General features: G+C 40.2%; 2 long non-coding RNA genes across 4 annotated transcripts in view; one reads left to right on the top strand and one right to left on the bottom strand.

The window, feature by feature from the left end:
• Positions 1-17388, top strand: part of LOC112984952 (uncharacterized) — a 38990-nt gene extending 21602 nt beyond the window's left edge. For all 3 annotated transcript variants that reach the window (XR_003259621.2, XR_010386364.1, XR_010386362.1), the window contains 3 exons: positions 3176-3261; positions 12476-12577; positions 15612-17388. This is a non-coding gene — a long non-coding RNA (uncharacterized LOC112984952). The remainder of the gene's footprint in view (positions 1-3175; positions 3262-12475; positions 12578-15611) is intronic.
• LOC112984953 (uncharacterized) overlaps positions 1-22963 on the bottom strand; it is a 180554-nt gene that overhangs the window by 4983 nt on the left and 152608 nt on the right. The window lies entirely within an intron of this gene.

Raw genomic sequence — 22963 nt, 5'->3', positions numbered from 1 at the left:
AGGGAAAGCCTGCACCCAGCTCCACATCCCCGTGTATACACACGCGTGGAAACATTAGCCGAAAATCTCATGTGTGAGCATGCGATGCAGAGCACTATATTACCTGGTACGAATCAATAAAGTGAAAATGGGGCTTTTGACAGCCCTTGTAATTTTGACTATTGCAGTGGTGTGCCATTTCTCTGAATGCAGTACACTTTTGTGCCCCATTAAAGCATGGCTGGCATAGCTTTCAACTATTCACAAATGCTGAGATGTTGAAAAATGTAACATTTACAAAAGATACATCTGGTGTATATTTACAAGGCTCAGGAATCGTTTAAATAGTGCCTGTGCCATCACCATATTAGGAGAAAAGTTACTCCCAGCCCCATATGTGAAATCAGTAGTGAAATGTGTGCTGGTTTAAATTCCATTGATATGATATGGCATTTTCATGTATTAAATATGAACATGCTATACCATGTGTAACACCCAAATGAGATAATACAGAACAAAACATAGACCTGGATAGGACATGTGTGTTGATTGCCGTTATGCAACTGTTTCAGTCTATTCCATCAGAGGATGATTATGAGTTTTGAGGGACAAATGCTTAAATTTTTAATTAAGGAAGAAACTTTGGCTTCTAACTGTAAGCAATCATATATTTTTTTTTCCTATTCTTCAGTCAGAATTGTGAGAACTACCTAGGACTCAAGCAAAAAGATGTGGAGCAGCTTACTTTGTCACACAACATGTTGAGAAAAAAAATGTCTGTTTCTGCCAGTGCTATATTACTTAAGGCACATTTGAAAACAGTGTTTTCATTAATGTGATGATTAATGTTTTAACCACACTAAAGCAGAAAATTAAAGGTAAACCAGGTACTCTCTTTCTCAGTCATACAAACATGAATAAGCATGTAGCATCAGACTTAATTCCAATTTCTGGGTCTATAATTGAATCTAGGTTCAATGTGAACTTTTTTTTTTGCACCATCACATAGATATCTGGATGTTACTGACACTATTTAAAGCAACAAATCCACCTATAGGACTGTTCAGACATGCTTTCTTTAAGTGGTTTGACAGTAAATGGAATAAAAAAAAGTTACTTTTCTCTAGGGGCAGATTTGTTAAAGAGTTTTCACCTTTTATCAAGATATTTAAACTTAGAATGTTACCAAAAAAATGCACAGTTTGTACAAGTGCAGATTTTTGCATGCATGGTTTGCCTGATTGCTAATTTGGATGAACATGCTTAGGCTTAAAACACAGGCAAATGAAAGAGGAAAGATAATTTTTGCATATATCTTTTGAGTCAAGTGTGAGTCCCTGGACTCCAAGGGAAGCAGGTATCCACTTTCTGGGCTGAAGGCTGTCACTCCATATAGCCTGATACATCAGTCTTAGTTCATGCATGCCAATGAGAACAAATCCTAACAATGAGCTGTCGAGTGATGTCAACAGAAATGAACATTTCTGAAAGCTTCGGGTTTTTGTAGAAAGCGGCTGAAGCTAACTATGTGGCACTCTCGTGACTGCTAACTGACCAAAGCAGGATGAGATTTTGGTTAAACCCTGGACAATTTTGAACATACCTTTGTTTTCCAATGGGCTGAGTAAAGATGATACAGGACTATATGACTAACCCAAAATACTCTCTGAGGTATTTCCTCTGAGGAGTTCAATATAGAATGGCCTATCCAAAATTATTAGTGTCCTTTGTAATTATTTTTATTAATTGCTGTTTGTAAGCCTGTCCCTCCATCCAGGTAGTGATTGCATGCTGGGATATCTACTGGTCAGCTCATAATATGACTTTGGAAGAAGATGATTATTTAATTGATAGACTGTAAAGATGGGCCAACCTATTGTCTTTTCATGTTTTGCTTTGCTTCGGTTGTCTGGACTCTCACAGTTGTCTGGTGGCTTTTCTGATCTCTCATGTCAGCTGGACAGCAAGGCCTCCACATACTGTCTGCCTGCCCACCGTGAGCCAGGTTTCAGTCTCAGACATGGGGCATACTGTCTGCTCATCCACCAGAGAGTGGATTTTGCCTACACCTCCATTAAACTACTTTATTTTAACCAGCACAACTGCTTTCTCTTGTGGGGCCTCTCCATTCAAGGCATGAGGTATGCAAGGCCAGTAAGTGCACATTCCCAGATGTGGCCAGGTATATGCTGTGCATCAGAGATTAGACTCCTGCCTGACATCTACGGGCTGAACCTCCCCACTCGAGTGCAATTTTCCCCATTCACTACTGTGGTCATTTTTATTTGAAGATATTTCCCACACCCTGCGCAGCTCCTGATCTTACTGTGGACTCCTTTCTTTTCGCAAATTTAATTTCTCTGTGACATGCAGACCTGCAAAAGAGAGCATCTCAAACTGATAAACTCCATTTTTTATTGGTACATCTAGAAAATTACCCTAGGGAGATTTCCCCCCTCACTCCTCAAAACTATGAAAAAATCATTGGGAAATGGTTGAAATTCTATAAGCAAATTTTCAAGTAGGAACAGATTTTTTTGCTGCCAAGATATATAATAGGTGTTTTTGAGAGGTCGTTAACTTCAACAGTATAGTCAAAAACAGTGTTACACCCCACACCACATCATTCGTTAAGCAATTAAGTTACTGATAGGCTTTTACATTTATTTACCTTGATGGAAAGATATGTTTACTCAACCTGAGTACAAATCAACATGAGGAGGCGGAAGTTCAGAGTAAATTTGACTAATGATGTTGTGTTTTCATCCTTAAAAGAAAGAAAAAAAGCTTCCTTGCTTTTGATGCTATTTTATCTTCATTGGAAGGGATCCGAAATGATCCCAACTGTCATGTGAGCACTCAGTTACGCTCAGATCCTCTTTGATTGCATCTGAACGTCTCTCTCAGTTGGCTCATACCTCCCTTATATGAATACAGCGTACAGCACTCCTGGTTGTTTATTAAACAGGGCTTTAACTCTTCCTCGGTGAATGTTCTCACGATTGTATCTTTTAGCAAAATGTGGTATGCGGTCACCTTTGCCCAGGGAGACTTTAATGTAGCCTCATTATTGATGTGTGGCAAGAACTTCCTCTGAGCAGAACTCAGTTATTTTAAAATGACTTCTAAAATACAAAGCTGACTGATACGAGTTACATTTTTCAGTGAACCCTAATTATCTCTCATTTTATTCCAGGCCCACTCTGTTCTCCAGTCTTGTTACATGGATTGCTATCTCTCCAAGTAATTCCTCAGCATCCCCTTGGATGGCATCTACTGCACGTGAGCATCCTTTACAGTCTCTAAGATACGTTTGTTGTTTTTCTTTTTTAAACATTTATTTTTTGAGATGACATTGATAGGCATGTGGCCTAAGTCTCCGTGGGTAGAGCTCACATTTATTTCGGTATGTAGAGCAGCTTTAGGATCTGATCCATATTGAAGACTAGCAATGTGTAATGAGGCCTGGGCATATAAAACAATATGTATTATAACATAGCTTACTCAAAACAAATATGTTCCCTTCTCTTCAGCTGGTATAAACAAACAATCTCCATTGTGTTCAGTATGGCTAAGCTGTGCTGGCTTACATAAGATGAACTTGTCTTCTCAGTTTTTCCAAATTTAGTTAATGAAACAGCGTCACTGTCCTGTGACACAGATATTCTCACTGCATGCCCAGACAATCCTATGAATTAGGATATCCATCCTAAAGGCTGACCTTAAGTTTGGGATTAAGTCAGTGTTTTATAGGTAGAACTTTTCATACTACAGATATAATTAAATTATGTCTCATTTTTCAAGACTCAGTCCTGTGTTCCTTAATCAAACAAAACTGACATTGAATCCTACGACAGTTTTACATAATGAAAAACCAGAGAATTAGTTTAATAGTTGTTGCAACACACTCTCGTGCTGACCTGCAAAACCTTTTGCTCTGATATCTAAATTTTCTTTTGATAAAAATTGGCAGCAGCATGAAAAATTTGTGATGACTTGAGGTGGAAAAATTAACAGGGACTGGTTCAAAACTCATGTGTGATATTCATTGCCTTTGTGAACTAAACCAAATTTGAACCCAGGTGTTCATTCTTCAATTGAAGTCAGATTTTATGCCATTCTACAAAACCGTTATACTCTGTAAGTTATGCTGGAAGCAGAGTGAGCTGTTTTGGCGCTGAAATGATTTCATTGTTAGGCTAAGTGTTACACAGATGGCATTCTTAAATGTAAAATTCTTTTTATGATCCTTTCAATTTCATATTTATTTCATTAGATCATTATTTATGTTAAAAAGACACTATTAATATGAAATGCACTCAGCTTAAAAGAAAATGTTGAGAAGAGTTTCAGGTATCTGATCCTCAATCCTTTAGTTTTTGTGTTTCTCATTTTTCTATTTAAAATGTTTTTTGTGTCTCTAGGTGCTATGTGACAGATCCACACAAACAACAGAGGGGAAAGAGCCTCACTTAACTGATTAGAGGAGAGAAGCAGTGAAAGGGAATATGCATAAAGCGCTGCCAAGTTCACAGAACAAAGGAAAAGATAAAAAATAGAATAATTTCACCAATCTTTTTTATTTAGAGTAATGTAAGGTATTTTTTATAATAGTGGCAGTTTTCAGACAAAAATGTGATTTCTTAATCAAGGGTCTCTAATTCAAAAGATATTTATTTAATAAACAGTAATTATGATAGCTGCAACTACTCATTCATATCAATAATTCATTCAGAAGTAAACCATACCAACATATTAGCATTTATTTCTCCATTTAATATGCTGTGATTTAAAATAAATGTAAATCGTCATAATCATTCAGCTCCATATGCTGGGAAAGGAAAAGTCACCTTAAACCAGATGCATATTGTTGAAAAAAAGGGAAGACAAGTTGTTCTAAAGAAACAGCATATGGGGGCAGATCTTAAGCTGGTGTAAAGATGCTCTGCTTTCTAGAAGTCAACATAACTATGCTGTTTTACACCAGCCGAGATACTGCTAGAAGTCAACATAACTATGCGGTTTTACACCAGCCGAGATACTGGTCCGTAATTTTTAAGAACTGGGTGTTTTAGAGGGCTTTCCATGGAGTCTCATATTATTTTCCTTCTTTAAAGAAAAGAGATAAATATGCTCTCTTCCAATTTTAATCAGGAAAAGGCAATAAATGTGATCAAGAAAAATCCAGTTTGAAGATTTTTATGGGTGGAAACAGTAGGATGTTTGCCTGAGTCGTACGTTGGCTCTGTGTGTGTGTGTGTGTGTGTGTGTGTGCGTGTGCATGTGTGAGCTCTATTTTATTTTTCCTGTTTAGTTAGCCAAACCCTCTCCTAACCTGTATCCCTAACTGCCTACTAATTTCGTCAGCTGACAACTCTTTTCATTCTCCCTAACGTATTAGCACTCCCACAGCGAGCTCTGCTGAGAAGGTTTCTTTCTGTCCCCTGTCTGAGGTGCAGAGTCCATTGTTTGGAGGCTGTGGAGCAAGGCTCCACTTGTTAGAAAAATCTCTTTTTTGCTTTGGGCATAGGGAAAAAAGTGATAAAGGACTACAGCTACAGTCAGCACTTGTTACCGCTACTAGAGCATCTCAAGCACTTGGTGCCTATCTAGTCTTACAGCGACAGCTCTTTTCTTTTGCTTTTACTTTCAATAGGTGAGGCCAGAGATTGCGACGGGGCGCAACCCATTTGCACGGGATGGGGACAAGCCTGGAAAGCCTTTAGTGTTCCCCGTGGGGTCTGTGATACCAGCCTCTCGCACAGCAGCACCTTGGAGGGAGGCCGCGGGAGGGGGCAGGGGAACGGGAACGGGTTGTCACTGTGCTGCCCGTTCTGCCTGGGCGTACAAACAGGCGCAGATGGCACACCCTTCAGGCCTCGCGCTGGCAATAGGGCCCTCTTGTACTCCGATGAGCTAAGCAAAGCCCTTTTCCTCCCTGAAACAGAGTGCCCTGTGTTCTTGCTGGGAAAATAAGGCCATGCACCCCTTCTTCCCCTGGATGTGCCCAGCGATGCTTTCAGGGACCATCTCTGGGCAGCGGCTGCAGCACCACATGGGCAAAGAGCGGCCGTAGGGTGGCATTGGCAGTCCGCTAGCCACAGGGCTGTGAGCACGGCATGGATTACCCATCCAAATACAGCCTCTCAAGTGAGTTTTGTAGCCCATGCAACGTTGGTTACGCAGCTACCAGTTACTGCATTACTCCTTCAAGGCTCTCTATGCTGTGCTGCTATCACGGCAGTGACTGCCCTGTACATTTATCTTATGGGATATACTGCCACAGGGCAGCTAAGTTTAGCTGGTACGCGACTTTTGGTATTCCCAGTCTCTGCAATGCTTTGCTTTGTTACATTCCTTCAGGAATTTTTTAGGAGAAAGGTGAATTATGTTGTTTAATTTTCCCCACTTTAATAGAGAGGAACAATGGGTTTTCCACAAGTACTTTGCATTATTCCTCTTTACAGTGTGGCTGTGATTTAGTGCTGGATGAAGCTCAAAGGGAGGATTAGTCTAGATATACTCCCACATGCTTGGATGCATATCTGAACCTTGTCCATACCATCCTTGCTGCTTTTGCTGGAAAAAGCTGGGCTACAAACATACAGTGTAGGCTTCCATGCAAGATGTTTAGTATTTCCTGCTTCCATTTGGGCCAGTAATACTGCAAATCCAGCCCTTTTTGGCCCTGTAGCGCTTGGTCATGGGCTTGACTGAAATTCAGAAAATCGCAGTGACAGAAAATGAATAGAGGAATAAAAGGAAGTTGATTTTTCTCAACTTTAATAAAGGTTAGATTAGGGTTTCACTCTAGCTTTAGCTGAAACTTTGCTGGAGGATGGGCAAAGGCAGAATGTTTTTATTTTAATGGAATTGGTTCATCCATCTTTCAGGTGATTACATTTAAGCACGAACCCATTTTTATGGCGCAGAGTAAAAGAATCTGTGCTTCTTTTTAAGACCTGTGCCTTCTGGGAAAATTAGGGCTGGCTATAAAACTCTCACTACATTGTATTCAAGCAAATCCGGAGCACAAGAAAGGAGAAAGAAGGGATGGAGAGAAAGAGGGAAAGAGGGAGGCTTTTCCAAAAATACGTTGTTATGGTGAATCCTGCTATTCCTTGACATCACAGATGGGAGCTTCATTATGCCTATTACCTGGGTATCTTATTGGCTGGTTATTAAATTGCATTATATTGTTAAATTATAAAACATCAAGTCACTTTGAACTTGAACCAAAAATTGCTCTTCTATTGCCATTTGGGGACTTTCTTCTTTGGTCATTTTTTAATAAAGATTATCTCAATGTCACTATAACCAGTGGATGATTTTGTTGATTCTCCTCTCTCCTTTGCAAGAGTTTCACTGTTTATGAAAGAAAGGCTATGTTTTGTGAACCAAATCTCCTGCCCCCTGCTCCGTTAATAAATTAAGTCAGCTTACAAGATTTGACTCAAAACTCAGACTCATTCCGCACCTGCATAGCGAGCTGGATGCTCGGGAAGTCCAAGTTGGCTAGATAGAGAAACACCTTTTTCACATGCCCCGGCGTGGCTCCCACATTGCCCCACAAGTTTCTACCAGTACAATGGTTGACATTGTCTGCAAGGAGCAACTCAGATTACAGTGCCTCACAGCTGCCTCCCTCCTGACCCTGCTCCTGCCCCAGGCTGCTCACGCTCTCCCCTCATGCGCAGAGACATCAAGCTGCTGTCTGTGAGGGTTGATTCTGCTCTTGAGGGTGGCCTCAGATGCAGTTTAAAAGGCATCTCAGACACGCTGCTGGGATAACTTGGAATGACTATTTTAGGGCAGAATTTCCCCTAAAATGTAGTTCTACGTGCACACAGTTTGATCTTTACACAAAGGATTTATATAAGAACTCACTTCCCTCTGTTGGTTACGAGAAAAGCATGCTGGCAGGATTTAGAGAAGTGTGCAAACTAGAGGATAGCTGCAGACAAAAGAGAGTTTTTATTCTAAGAACATCTGCACAGCTGGAGTTCCGGGAGCCCTGCAGTTAAAAAAGCCTAGGTGTTGTCTGGCCAGGGTCAGGACAACGTTTCTCCACCACCCTCCTAACACGCTACAGCGCATGGCCAGCAGTTCTCAGAGTAATCCCCTGCCAGGTACACACGTCCACATACACACAATTTTGCTGTCAAACGCCTGCTTTCGAGAATCCTTCACCCTGCAGGTAGACTGTAAGTAAATGACCTCAGGGGAGTAAAGGTGAAGAAACTCTTTGTGACTCCTTTACATGCTAAAGTTGATGTAAAACAGCCACAAAGTTTACCCAGCCTCTTGGGAATATCTTTGCCGTAGTGGCTCTAGACCAGCACAAAAGCAATATCCCACCCCTAGATGCCCCGAAAATAAGTTTATAGCACAGAGTGGAGAGACCTTAGCAACTGGTCTACTACAGAAGGCAGCCCTGGCAGCCGAGCAAGAACCTAGAAGGGATAAGAAAGATGCTGTCTTTTGGCCCTGTACCTGCAAAGGTCTTCTAAGGTCAGGTCACCACCTATGAGTGTAACACTGGCTAATGCTGTCTGATCTGCTTTCTGGTATGAATGAAATGTGTGGCTGAGGCTGAAGTCACCCAAGTCATTTTTCTCTTGGGCAGGCCCTGTTTAGCCATCTCTGCCCTCCAGAGGCAATGAGTCCCAAATTCAAAGACGGATGCTAACAGTAGAACATGCTTGCTTGCCTTTAAAATAGCATGATGCTTAAAAATGTATTTAAGCAAGAATTAGGCTTTAGATCTTACTCAAATCTCAGTGTAACTTTGAGGTTGTCAGACAGTGCTGAAGTGAGAGATCTAGAGTAGGAAAATTAGTGATCACAAAAGTCATGATATTTACTCAGTTTATGCATTTTCTCTCTTTTTTTTCATAAAACCTGCATAACTGGCATGTAATTGTTTTGCTAAGTGAGCCTTGAAAGTGAGAGTCTTGATAGCTGTCAAATATCTCCTTTGTAGTACAGTGTGTTGTCCTTAGAAGCTAATGAGTAGAACTTGCTCAGAAGAACTTAATCAGCAGAACTGAGCACGTCAGTGCTTAACAAATAATAAATTATAATAATAACAACAGTTCCTTTTGACACAACCTATCAAACTTTTGCTTTGTTTCCAGGAGTGCCTTACTTGCCTCTAGTTAAGATTTAATCTCTACTACAACCTATCTAGCTCTGTTTACTAAGGTTGAGAGGACTGGTGAGATGACCGAACAGGGTGGAAGTATTGATTGATATGAAATTTTGAGAAATGGCAGAAAAAGAATCCTGAGAAAGTTCTTAGGCTATTCCTTTTCACTTACTGGTGTTGCTTATAAAGCTCAAAAAAAAAAAAAAAAAAAAAAAAAAAAAAGAAAGAAAAAGGAATCTGGGAATAAATTTGATCGGTTCAATTGTTAAAATGTAAAATACTGTGCTTACAAGTTAATAGAGTCACACCGGAGTTTCCCGATAGTCTCTTTTTTGAAAGACAGGCTTATTAGGTTTGCCTTACAAAAAGGTGAATGTATCTGGAATCACCTCTATTATTAGTAATTATTATTGCTATAAGGGGATTGGATAGCTCAGAGGGTTGTTAACAGATCTGAGGCTATCACCTCTTTGTCACCATTGTAATTTGGCCCGGGCTGGGAGTTACTGACGATCATTTCATTTTCTGATTGTTTGGTAGTTTATATGCAATTAGTTGATGGGTTTTATTCACTTTCAACAAGATGTATATCCACATTATAAAGAAAGCCACCAGGTCAGCTCTAAGCTGCCACTAATTGTCACAGACTTAAATGGAGCCGTGTCAATTTATCCCAGTTGAGGATCTGACCAATGATCACAACTGGCATTAATTAGCAGATGTGTTATCAGACTCTGCGGAGATGCCCTGGGTTGAGTGACAATGGAGACTCTCAGCTGGCGTAAATGAGTGTTGTGCCGCCAAAGCTGGTGGAGCCGTGCCAGTTTGCCAGCTGACGGCTTCGCTCCCACCGCTGACAGGTGGAAATTCCAGGTCAAGTTTGAAGCACGCTTGTGGCGCAGCTCCTGCCGCGTACGACCCGTGCTGTGCTTTATGGGCCAGCATAGAAGGACCCATTGAAGCTCAGGGCTGTCAGTTTTACTAAAGCACAAGCAACACAACACATCTATTTAAAATCTGGTGGGGAAGGAATCAAGAAAAAGGAGGAGGAAGCATCAGTGCTAAAGTAACTTGTCCCTGAAGCCTGGTATGTATGAGAGATTGGGCTGCTAGAGCTAAATGAGAGACCCCAGCAAATGTGCTGGGGCTCTGTTTTTTCCAGTGTTACGTGCGCACTGTCTGAACTAACACTGTAATGTGAGTTGCACGCATATGACAAAAGGGTGGGGAAGATGCCTCTAAAAAGAAGTGATCCTAAAATGCAACAAGTTTTCTCAGTGGCAGCTACCAACACTTGCAGTGCTATTATAGCTGTAAACGGGGGGTTTGAACTGTGACTGGAGAAGTGTTTTGAGCAGGACATGTGGGTTAATGGAGAGCAGGAAGGAGACAAATCTGAGAGGCTGCATTTTTGACAGAAAAAGGGGAACAGCTTACCACCCTATCTTTGCATTTATTTGGCTTCAGTACAGGTTAAAACCAAGCAAATGACTGGTGCAGATGCTTCTTGCTCAATGCTTTGCTTCTGGAGCAGCCGCTTCATCTCCTTTTTCTTTCCCACCTGCCACCGCAGGATTGTGGAATGGAGCAAACTGCCAAGCTAACTGTGTGGGACCTTAGTCAGTACAGATTTCTGGTCTCCCCATTAACATAGGTATCCAAAGTCCCCAGCGCAAACCTGGGCATCAACTGGGTCAGTGAGTAATCCTTTCAGCCCTAACCAACTTCTGACACTTTCTCAAAATTGGCACAAGTTAGCAGAACTTATGCTTGTTGGGACACTAGGAAAAAAATTCTTTTCACTGTGAGACTTGTTACAGCCAACGAAAGGAAAATAGCAGGACGGTGAGGCTTAAATAGTAAGGGTAACACAGGAGTCATTGGGCTAGTCCCAGGCATCTGACCCAGCCAGTGGAAAGGTGAATATCTGAGAAAGGCACAGTAGTAATGAATATGCACAAGCCCGCACCCTTTTCCACACACATTTTCCACTATCTTAAGCCAGATATGAAAAGATGTTTAAGCACCTAGTTGCTATGACAAATCTAGTTCTTTCTCTGAATAGTCATCTTTAGGCTCAGATTCACAAAAGCAGTTGACTTAGACCTTGGGTGGGATGTAGATATTCAGGCTCAGGATCCCAAGCTGCATACCCACTAACTTAATCACCCTAATTTTTGCTAATAAAGATCTCAAGACATCTACAATTCTCCTTTTGCTTATCTACAAAGAGAGCAGGAATCCTAGCCAGGAAGCTACAAGCTAAATATTCATGGGGGAAAATATTTTCCGTACTTCCTGTAGAAGTGGTGCTGATACGCATAAGGTTCACTGGGAGGAGTTAAAGACAGTAAGGTGGAGAATAAGATAGATACCTTCTCCTGCCTTCCTCTGCTGAATTATCTTTCTCCACACTTAGCTATTTTGGTTTGGTACAAGGTAGAGGATTTTGTTCAGCATGCTTACTGCTGTGTAAGGGTTTTCTGAAATATTGCTTTCACAGCCTTGTGAAAAGACAGTGATTTTTCAGAAAAATCGGTAAAACATATCCTCAAAGGACATACGGATGTGATGATTATTGGAGTTTTAATTAAAATATCACATAAAATAAGTATTATGGTGTGTTATTATTTCCAAGATAACAACAGAATAAGGATGCCCATTTCTTTCTCGAGTGCAGTTTTCTAAATGAAAAAGTAAACATTAATATCTTCAGAGATCTTACTGATCTTGTGCGATAATTTAGAAAAATATCTCTATTAGGGATAGTTATGTATGCTTTTTGTTGGAAATGCAATCACAGAATATGCACATAGCTGCAATCTGTAGATAGATTAAGTAAATTAAATCACTCAATGTCTTTTTTCAATAGCTCTAAAGTTAAAAGTAATTTGCAAAGAAAATACTCAGTTTCAATTGGTTTGTAATATCTGTTAATGATCTTTGGAAAAATTTCTGATAACACACGGGAATTCCCTCAGGGACAGGGTTGTGAATAAGTGGATTTTTTAAAGTTTGAGATGTCATTAGCTAGTGATTTCTTTGAAGTAAAAGGCTGTTACAGAATAAATTGCAGAGGTATACAAGTGAACAGGACAATCATTTTTATGAATAATATACATTTGTTCCACTGTGCTTTCTGCCCCCAAAAGAAATAATTTAAAATCTAAGTTGCCATTATAAACACAACAAATTCACAAATGCCTATGTATTTTGTGCTTACTTTATGTATATACCATGTCTTTATAAGAATGTATGGACTGCTGGTGTAAAAACACTAGTGTAAGGATCTGTTTTGCTCCTTTACTTTTTTTTTTTTTAAACTAAATAACTTTTTCAACCCACAAGGCTGAATCATTTCCCCTAACTGAAATGGCTCCAGCACAGCTATTCCCTAGAAGACATCCTCCCCGATTTCTTACAGGGCCTGTAAGATAATTGAAGTTGCAGGTAAGTGCAATCATGGAAAAAAAAAGTCTTATTCTCACAATACTTTGTTAGCATGAAGTCTCCCTATTTCTTTGACTATTCAGAGATGATCTAGATGTCCACCATATCCGCCGCTAGAATAAGCTGGCATTTTTCACAAGGATGAATGGGTCAATATCTGTCCTCAACTGATTATCCTTCAGTAGATCAGACCTCACCTCCTGCATGCAATGTTGAGTGATGCTCTACATTTGCTCCAAGAATAATGAGGCTTCATCCTGAATATGCCTTAATCATCATTAATGTTGGTCAACCCAGTAAGTTGTCTCAACTTTGGCAGAGGCCAGTACCAGATGATGTCAAAGGAGACCATCCCTCCTCACTGTTTAACAGCACAGCATGGAAGATGATGCCATCCTGACCCTATTTATTGACTAGTATATGCCAAAAACTATTGGTATGATTAGACATTATTGCATAATTCCAGCTGGTGAAACTCTCACGGATTTTTTCTAAGGCTAGAAGCAACCATTATTATCATCTAATCTGATCTGCTGCATAATGTATGCCACTGAACTTCACCCAATCTGAACTTTGCACGAAAATTTGCTTTAATGCCTGAAAATGCCTCATCATTTACAAATATTATGCTGTTTCTCTCAGTACTGTCTTTGCAACAGCAAGTCCCATTAATTAACTGTACATTGTACAGCAAAAAAATACCTCTTATCCATTTGAAATTTGATACCTCTTAGTTTCACCTTGCGGGATAGGAAAGGGGCTTTTTTCCTTTGCTGCTAATTAGGTTGAAAGATCATGAGGATGATATGTTATTTATATTACAGTCATGCTTAAGTAGAGCTCTGACAAAGCCTGAGGATTCCATTGCATGAACTGAGGGAGACAATGCAAGTCCTTTGGGGCTGAGACTGTTTGAATAGACAGATGACACATTTTCAAAAAAGCTGAGTGATCTAAGTGGAAAGAATGTCAGAGAAGTCGGTGGACTCATATTTCTGAATCACCTATGCATTTCTGAAATATTCATCTGAAAACTGAGAGAAAGACAGGTACTGAAAAATGAAGTTACTAAGACTAGGTCCAAAAAATGAGTTTGGGCTATAGTTTGTGAAAGAAGATAGGTATGTTCATATGTAGTTCTGGGCCCTGTCCACTGTCCATAGGTCATTTTGGCTTCCAGTGGCTGAGTGTCTCATGGTTTGAAAGTCCTCTAAGGTAGGATATACTGAGGAAAGTATCTGCAACATCTGCTTCATGCAAGGGCCCAAAGCCTTCCAGCAGAATCACAAGGACTGTTAGGGGACAAGCAGGTCTTCTAGATTATCTCAAACAAAAGAGGTTGTTCCAAGGTTATGGAAAGGGCTCAGGTATGATTTGTGGTCCCATGAGGGTGAATCTCACCTGAAAGACAGGCTGGTGCTTGTGTTCTTTATCTCTTCTCAAGAAATTTCCCATCCTTTTGACTTTTATCATTTTTATTGCCATTCTCCGGACCTGTTCTATTTCTGCTTTCTTTTTTTCAGGGATGAGGTGACCAAATTTGAAGACAGTATTCAAAGTGAGGATGTGCCACTGATTTATATAATGGCATTATAATATTTTCCATATTATTCTCTAAAACTCTTTTCTTCGTGCAAACCCCATAAGATTCTTTTTAATTCTTTGAACTACAGTGCCTTTTAACATCTGTAGTTTACTCTGATCAGATTTTGACAAAGGAATAAAAGGCTCCATTTTTCACATAGAATTTTATTTATTGTCTGAACTTTAGAGGAGAAATTGGTTAACTTACAATTTAAAATTCTTGGCAATGTAGACCATTGGGCAAGGATTTCATTATCAACCCTTCCGTATTTTCTTTAAAAAAAGTGTGAGTTGGTGTACAAGATCTTGCCTCAAAAGTTTGACTTTCAGACCCTTTCATATAATAAACACAACCAAATACTGAATTTGGAGCTGCCAGCCTCCCCAAAGATGTCAAAAATGTTGTTCTTCTGTACCCCCTCCATAATGAAGCATGCTGGAGCGATGCATTTGCATGCCATTCCCCCAGTGTCATGCCTGTGTGCAAGTGACACATGAGTTCTGCACTCTGTGGTCTTCTGTTCACTGTACCACATACCTCTACGCTAGGTCAGGGGAAGATCTTTTTCCAAAGGTGGCACTTGATGACTGCAGAGGGTGAGGATCTTGCCCTCATGTCACAGCTAGGCATTATGTCTTCATCAGGTTATTAGAAAAGGCTCAAGGAAAAAAGTTTTATCTATTCTATTGCCACAGATGCTTTCTGCAGCTACTGACTTTCCTTACAGTTACCAATCCAAGTGCTGACCCTGCCTGACCCTACTTATCTTGTGAAAGCAAACAAGATCACAGCCTGAAGCAGTGTAGCTACAGGCTCAGTGATGGCTACCAAAATGTCTATTTAGCATTTTCAAGAAACACTGCTCTAAAGGTTTACAATACCAGCTGCTAGATATGTGGACAACACCAAAACAAATCCCTGGCACCTGAACGTTTAGCCCCTGCTTATGCAGAAATTCATGCTTCTCAGGAGGCCAAGGAACACTGAGTTGCCACAAAACAGTTATTCTCTATCTGCAACTCTACCTGAATTTAAGCATCATATGATTATATACACTCAAGTACTGGATAAAAATAACATTTGAAAACTACAGACTTGAGTTCAGAGTTCATCGTTAGCTCCTTTCATCAGTTGCATTACTACTTTAGCAGTAACAAGGACTCTGCTATTTCTATGTAATATCTTTTTTTGGTTTAGTAGAGAAAAATGTCTAAATTCTTCCATGACCAAAGCAGTTTTTCATAAGAAGCTGTTTTTAGATGAACTGCAAGTTTCTTCCCTAGCAAACATTTTAGCACAACTATATAAAAGCAAATGCATGTTTTCCTGAATATCTCTAAGGATAAACACAGGTTTAAATACCCAGACAATAGTAAGAGGATGATCTGGTTTAATTGTGTAATATGTGTTCATAGTTCTTGCTGAATGTTTTTTTTCTTTTCTTTTTAGAACAGCAAAGACATAGACAGAGACACTGAGGTCTTATTGCTCCTGTCGGAAACTTCTGCTGTCTACAGCATGAGCTGGATTGGGCCCAGAGAAACCAAATACACACAAGTAACAATGAGTTGGCCATACAAGCAAGGAAAATCACAGATAACAGATGCACACAAATTAGCAATGTACCTTTTAGGTCATTCAGTACAGCTCCCTGACACTGTGAGATTGTTTCCTATGGCATATTTTCGGCTGTTTTGTGTATCTAGATTAAATGTCCTAAGTGATGCCATGTCCCTAGGGAGGGATTTTGCTGCCTAATGGATCTCATTGTCAGAAGTTTTTTTCCTTTCTTAACATCACCATGTTTCACCTAGTTATGTACCTTTGCAAACCTCCTTCGCAATTCTTTCCCTTCCTTTGTATTATTTCCCTCCAGTATCTTTAGGCTACTGTGATGTTCCCTTTAGTTATCATTAGTCCAACCTATATATGTTTAGCTCATTTAATCTTTCCTGATAAAACAGTCCTTTTGGTGTCCTGGTTATTCTTCCTGTTCTCTTATCACACTTCTGCCTGTCAGCATCTTTTTTTGGTTATGAGATTTCAAAGATGTGATGCATTCTTCTGAACTAATGACAGATCTGGCATAGATATGAGCACCCTCAATGTCTTCTTACTAATAAACACTCCTCATGCACTCATGGGAAAGCCATCAGCTTTCTGGACAGATGCACAAGTAGAGTGTCCTGTGCAAGCCACTTCCTTGGTATCACTTTTTCTTATTTTGTTGGTCAACAGTAACCTTTTAAAACAGTTAACCCAAGTGGTTTAAAAAACAAATGCCTATCATTACGATTTTCTTTTCACAGTACAGGAGATAGAACAGCACCAATTAAAAATATTTTATTGCTGTTGTTTAGATTTTCTAACACTTGGCCATGGGCATCACTATCTAATATTATTAAAGACGTTGACTTGTCTAGAAACTGTATCTAAATGCTAGTAGAGTACATTGTAGAAAATAATTATGTACATAGTCACAAGCCTGGCTGTTCACTTCAGGCAATAAATTCTGATCAACAAACAACACTTCTTTAGCGCTAAATGAGATCTTGGTTGTAATTGAATGTCTTTAGCTTTGTGTTCTGTTGGATTGGAGGAATATCATTTTAATCTGTTCTCTTTAAATTTTCATTAAGGAACGTTTCAGCTACCTGCAGCCTCATCTGATGAAGTTTAATGATATCAGCTAGCTCGTTCTTCTGTGCACCAGCAGGGACTTCTTTAAATTGGTCAACTGTACAGAACATTGTTTTTGAGTTTAACGTACTCAGAATCAACCCTTTGAAATAATGACATCTCTTAAGACAGTTTATATAATAATGCACACATATGAGCATATATTTATGTGCATGTATGTCTGTGTGTATATATATATATATATATATGCGTGAGTGCACACACAGATACAGAAATACAGGGCCTATCTACCTTCTTTAAGACATATCGACTAATATCATCATTATAAAGGTGCTGGTAAATTTGAAATGGTATGCATTTTTGTTGGAGTTTACTTCTGTAACCTAAGATCAGAAAGATAAGCTGTGAAATTCATATGCAGCTGATGACATAACGCTGCTATCTTGTGATGCTGAACCTCACATTTCTGGGAGTGTAGGATGGATGCTCCTTGCTGGAATAATTATACTGCCAATGCAATACATGTTTCCTTGTTTTCATGTGGGCACAGAGATGTCCAAACCATTAAATATATATGGTATAATGACTCCTGTGTTCCTTATTTATTCTAAAGAAGGCATTAACTTTCTATGGTTGATTTATTGTATAGTAAAGCCAACTGCTCTAAGAATCTGTAATGAACTTAGCAATAAGCTGTGACAATATGCATATTTACATTTAATAGCTATGTCCAAATGTACATATGTGCATAAATATATGCATATGCATATATACAAATACATATAGATAGACATATACACAAATTAAAGGAAGTCAGTTATGACATAGCATAAACATATTCAAAGCTTACCTGTGATACCTATACCAGGGAAAAATTTGAGCCACAAAGACATGCAAGAAACAGTATGGCGCAATACACTCCATCAGCTTGTTACCACCAGATTCAACAGTGGCAGGCTGAATGCTGTGACTGGCACCAGCAGACTTTCACAGTGATGGCTGGCTCAGAATAGATCTGTGCAAATCCCTAATTTCTTTCCAAATCCTGGTGTTTGCTAGCATGTAGTTGATGCTGGTTCTCAAGACCAGATATTCAGATAAAAGTTATTTAGAAAGAATCTGTTTCTTCATATTTGAACTGTATATAGCTTCTTCATTGCCTATGGATTTGTGTTTGAGCTTATACATGGAACATGCTATGCTATTATCTGCAAGAAAAATGGATGTTTCTCCTTGATATCGTGCCCTATTTATTTGAGATTGTCCTATATGAAATTCCCTTCTCTTCTGTGGGCTACATAAAATGAGATCCACTGACTGGCTCTTTGCTCCTACTGGGACAAAGTACAGAGCCTTGCCACTGAGAAATGGAGGGAAAATGGCTTCCCTTACACATCACTCACATCACACACACTATGTTCAGCCAATTATGGACATGGCAGGAAAAAAAAAAAAAAAAAGGAGCTGTCCGGTGTGACTTCTCTCAATGGATACATATAGAATATGAAAATAAACAGGTTCCTCCTTTGGAAGGAAATACAAACAAGGTTTATCTATTTGCACTCGAACTCAGTAAAAAATAACTGGGCACAAAAAGCAAGCTTGAAAGTAACATACAAATATAGTAAAGCTAAATTTCACGAAGCTAAATTCAAGTGAAGTGTGCCACACTGTTACAATTACTACACAGAACATGAGTTAATTAACTTTATATTGTGCTGATGAAATAAGTATGCATTACATATGGGGCAAAGGGAGGAGGCAACACTGGGATGTTATTAACTTTGCTGACAAGCCAGTGTGTGGGGAGCATGCCACGAACAACTCTGTGAAAATGAGGCCAGTGAAATAGTATGGCCTTAGAAATGACTTTTCAGGGTGGGTAGAAAATTACTTTTAAAGTATGATAAGTTTTAGTTGTATCACCAGACTATTCAGTGTGTGCAGCGTGTTTAACTGCAGTTTACCAATTTACTATTTAACTTTTCATCTGGGGACTCCAAGCATTAAGGACCAGATTTTTAAAGAAATTTAGACAGCTAAAATGCAATTACTTAGTGATCTTCAGAAGTGCCTGGACACGTCTCCCAGTGAAATCAAGGAGACCTGGGTATCAGGGCGCTTTAGAAAAGCCTTCACTTGGTGCCTATCAGTCTCCCAGGGAGCTGCACTACCTCTCCAAAGTATTGACCCTCCTTCAGCTGGCAGTGCCTCTGGGGACATCCTGAAGGGGAATAGGATGAGCATGTGCTCATTTCTGGAGGAGGTGTTGCTCCCATGCAAGGCATGGGTGCATGCAGGGCTGTTCCCCGGCAGCAGGCTGCTTTTGCTTACCCGCGCGAGGTGCGCGAGCTCCAGCGTGGTACTTGGGAGCAGCGTGGGCTGCTGACACTGCTCCTCATTTGCCTTCCCTCCTGGATCAGGGCTGCTACCCATTGCTGAAGGGTGGCCAGGAGTAGCTCCCGCTGGTGAACCTCTTTTGTGTTTTTATCTCCCTCTTCTTGGCAATGAGCTGCCACTGGCTCCCAGCCATGGCCCTCCTCAGCACCCAGCCTGCATGCTCAGCCAGGGCCTATATCTTTTCCAGCAGCTGGCCCTACTTCTCCTCCACAGCTGGCTGCTGCCCCCTACTGTGGTAATTATTATTTATTATGGATAGTCGGTGTACATTATGTGTCCGGAGTCCAGTACTGTCTGAATTGGTACCAAGGTCCACTTTGTGGGCAAGAGCACATACTAATACGCAGTTGTTCCACATATATATTCACAGAACTTTCACCCAGGGATAGACTGAGTGGGAGGGAGTGAAGGTGTCTGTTGGCACCTATTAGCACTATCTGATGTGACATGTATTCTGTGTCCTGTGTTACATGACTCCAGCAACAGCGCAGCTGAGTACAGAACTGCTTTCTCTCCACCTTGCTATCAATAGCAGGTCTCCAGCTATTTGTGCTATCTAGCAGGAAACACCTGAGGTGTTTTCTGAAAGTCACGGTCTCTGCTCAGTCACAGTTTAACTCTCTGTTGCTGTGGATGCAGATATTGCTTGGTTTCAACTGCTATCAAAGACTAGTACCCTTAGTCCATAGCATGGCTGCCTGAGGCACTGTTTTTTTCCTATTTCTCTCCCCCAGCTTTATCGTCTTCTCCAAAACTGTCTGTTCATGCTGGCTCCTTTGTGCGTGCATCTTTCTCCTCCTTGCACTTCACCCTTCCTCCCTGTCTTGCCTCCCTGAAGACTAACTTGCTTATATACAGAAGAGCTTTAACTCCCACAACTCAAGTGTATAAACAAAAGCACCTGGAAGAAGAATAAACTTCTCTACATTCAGAAAAGCATAGAATCCTAAACATATTTCAAGCATATATGTACATGCATGAGAGCCATGGTCTCCACTGTAGTAGTTAGGTTTAGCTCTGTTCAGAATGATGGAGCAATACTGTTTCACGGCAGCTGAGAATCTTTCCCAGTACGTAAATGTAAATATCTATTTTTACAAGCCCTCCTACAGTTTGCCTTAAAAAAAAGCTTTCTTTTTAGACTCTAAAAGCATACAAGCCAGTCAGAAATGTCCCACTTTCTGTATTTTGTCTAATTCCTACCTCTGACTTCCTTTGAAAACTATCAAAATCTAACGAATTTAAAAGAGACTGAGTTAAAACAGAAGTAGCTTTGCCTTCAATGCCTTGGGCCTGCAGGAACTGAAAAAAGAGAGAGAGAAACTGAAAGGGTATGAAGCCTTGTAAATCCAAATCATTTAAAATGTTTTATAGAAAGTGGGCTCGCCAAACTCAGCAAGTTTTTTACTGTCCTATTGCTCATAATCCTCTGCCCTTTGAACCAGCTGCAGCAAGTCAGTGTCAAGAGCAAATAGTCACATAATGTAATCTCTACATCAGAGCACTTTATACCATGAACTACTTTTTAAATTGTTTTGAGTTTACATTTAATTGCTTCCTTTGCATGTAGATGCACATATGCACTGTCCCCTTCCCCCGCCATCCCACATATTTCATATGTAACTATCAAGTAAGCTGGAGCTGTATACTTTGGATACGGACTATTCAAATCTCACAGCTCAAGGAGTTTGAATTGATTTGTCCTCTTTTAAGATGGGAACCACATGTGTAACTTGGGTCCAGATATAGGGTAGATTCTGAATACGCTAATTTGAATGCATTAGGATTTGGCATTCGGACTCATTTATTTGTTATGACACTAGTCCTAATACCTGCTACTGGGTGTTCACCTTTCCCACCACTAAACAGAGAAATGTGTAGCGTATTTACTTGCTCTGAACTGATTTTTAATTCATTCCAGGAACATATCATGTTTAAGATATTTTTCTCAGTTTTATTTCTTTATATCCTCTATGACAATTGCTTATAAATGACCTCTGCAAAAACTTTTGAACATTTGGATCACTTACACATGGTCACCTTCCTCTGACAACTTCCTCTTATCCTACTTTCCCTCTGAAGGCTGCTCCACTGGCTTTTCAAAGTACTCCAGTCAGACGGAGAGGTGCATTTCCCCTTGTTACAGTCTCACTTGTTTGAGAGCAACACCCTCATGGGGTGTTCTTGTCTGACAGTCTCTCTAACTGCTGTTCAAAATTTGATTCTTGGGTCCCCTAAAACTATGGTAAACATCAAAGCCCTGCAATTCCCAGGATTTTCCTCATCTCCTTTTGAAGACAGGCAACATAATAGGGCTTCCCAGCCTTCTTTGGCTGCTGCATTTTTTAAGGGAAGAAGGCATCCCCTTGTCAGTATCTTGGCTTTTTCTCACTTTATTTCCCCTCAGAACTCCCAGATGAACACCATCCGGTTGCGGTGATTTACTGCACTTGAGTTTCTCAAGTTACTCTACAACTTCCTCCTTAGAGACTTCAATCTGTATAAAGGCCACACTCTGATTTTCTTTGCAAAGTGCCTTTGGCACAGGAATTTCTCCATGACTCTCAACAGCAGACATGATGCAAGAGATTCATTTAACTCCTCTGTTAGCTTGCTGCACTCTTCTCCTGACCCACTTTGTACAGATTTGTGGGGATCTCTGGGGCGTTTTGGTGCATAACCCAGGTTAAGCTTTATGTTCACCTACAGGTGAGGCTTGGTTCTCTGCTGGTGCTCTGTCACTGCCCCACTGAAGGAATTTCTGTATATTGCTGCAGCCACTCTCATTAAATCTTATACGTCTGGCTTATTAAGCCCAGTATCTTTCCACCACTACATCTGTCACAGGTTGAAAAGATGACGGGCTAAATCCTCGCTGATACAAACTGGCACTGTCCATAGGGAGACATTCAGGTGAGAAGCCCTCCCCAGCAGCAGTAGGGCAAGTAACTCCCGGGGATACAGCAGCAGAGGGGCAGGCTGAGCAAAAACAGGAGTGTGACCCACATCTCAGCCCATGGCCTGACCCTCAGCAAAGTGACCAGCCTCTTGGTCCTGGACCTTTGACTAAGGAAAGTCAGAGTGTTGTAGGAATCCTTTCTCTTTCTCTTTTTCCTCCTTTCTTTTGTAGTTCTTTTTTCTATTTCTTCCCTCGCCTTTTTTCTTTTAAGAAAGATAAAGACTGTCATATGACCAACCCAATGTTTAATGACCATGAAGTACAGAACTAGAACATAGGAAATAGGGAAAATATTCTCTGTGTCTTGTTTTATTCTCTGCACAGCATGTGCTGTATCAATCCAGATGTTTCAGAAGAAGGTCAACTTTATAACGTCAACCAGAAAACGTGTTTGCAAACACTACTGAGCTTTGTGACATAAAACTTATTTCACTGACCTTTGTTGACCATTACTCAGTCTGCTTGTCGAATCAGACCCTTGGTTACTAGATTAATTTATATTACAGTCAGTGAAGATTTATATACCTGAATTGAGATATAGGACAAGCAACATTGCCCTTTGGTATGGGATGGATGTGGGATAGACATTATAATTGTCCAAGCCATAGATATGGAAACTGTGTCTGTAACCAGTTCCATGGCTTCATCTGTCAAAAGAGAAATGTATTTATCCTGTGATCAGAGTTGTCTGAGCTTTCAGAAAGGATGGCGGAGTATCCTTACTTCACTTGCTTTCTTATTCAAGTGAGGGAGAGCAAAAATCTTACACAGAACAGCTCTACTTTATCATTGGCTTTTTGGG

The sequence above is a fragment of the Dromaius novaehollandiae genome, chromosome 1 (genome assembly GCF_036370855.1).
Source record: "Dromaius novaehollandiae isolate bDroNov1 chromosome 1, bDroNov1.hap1, whole genome shotgun sequence".
Classification (NCBI taxonomy): Eukaryota; Metazoa; Chordata; class Aves; order Casuariiformes; family Dromaiidae; genus Dromaius; species Dromaius novaehollandiae.
This window is presented reverse-complemented; position numbering and strand designations above follow the sequence as displayed.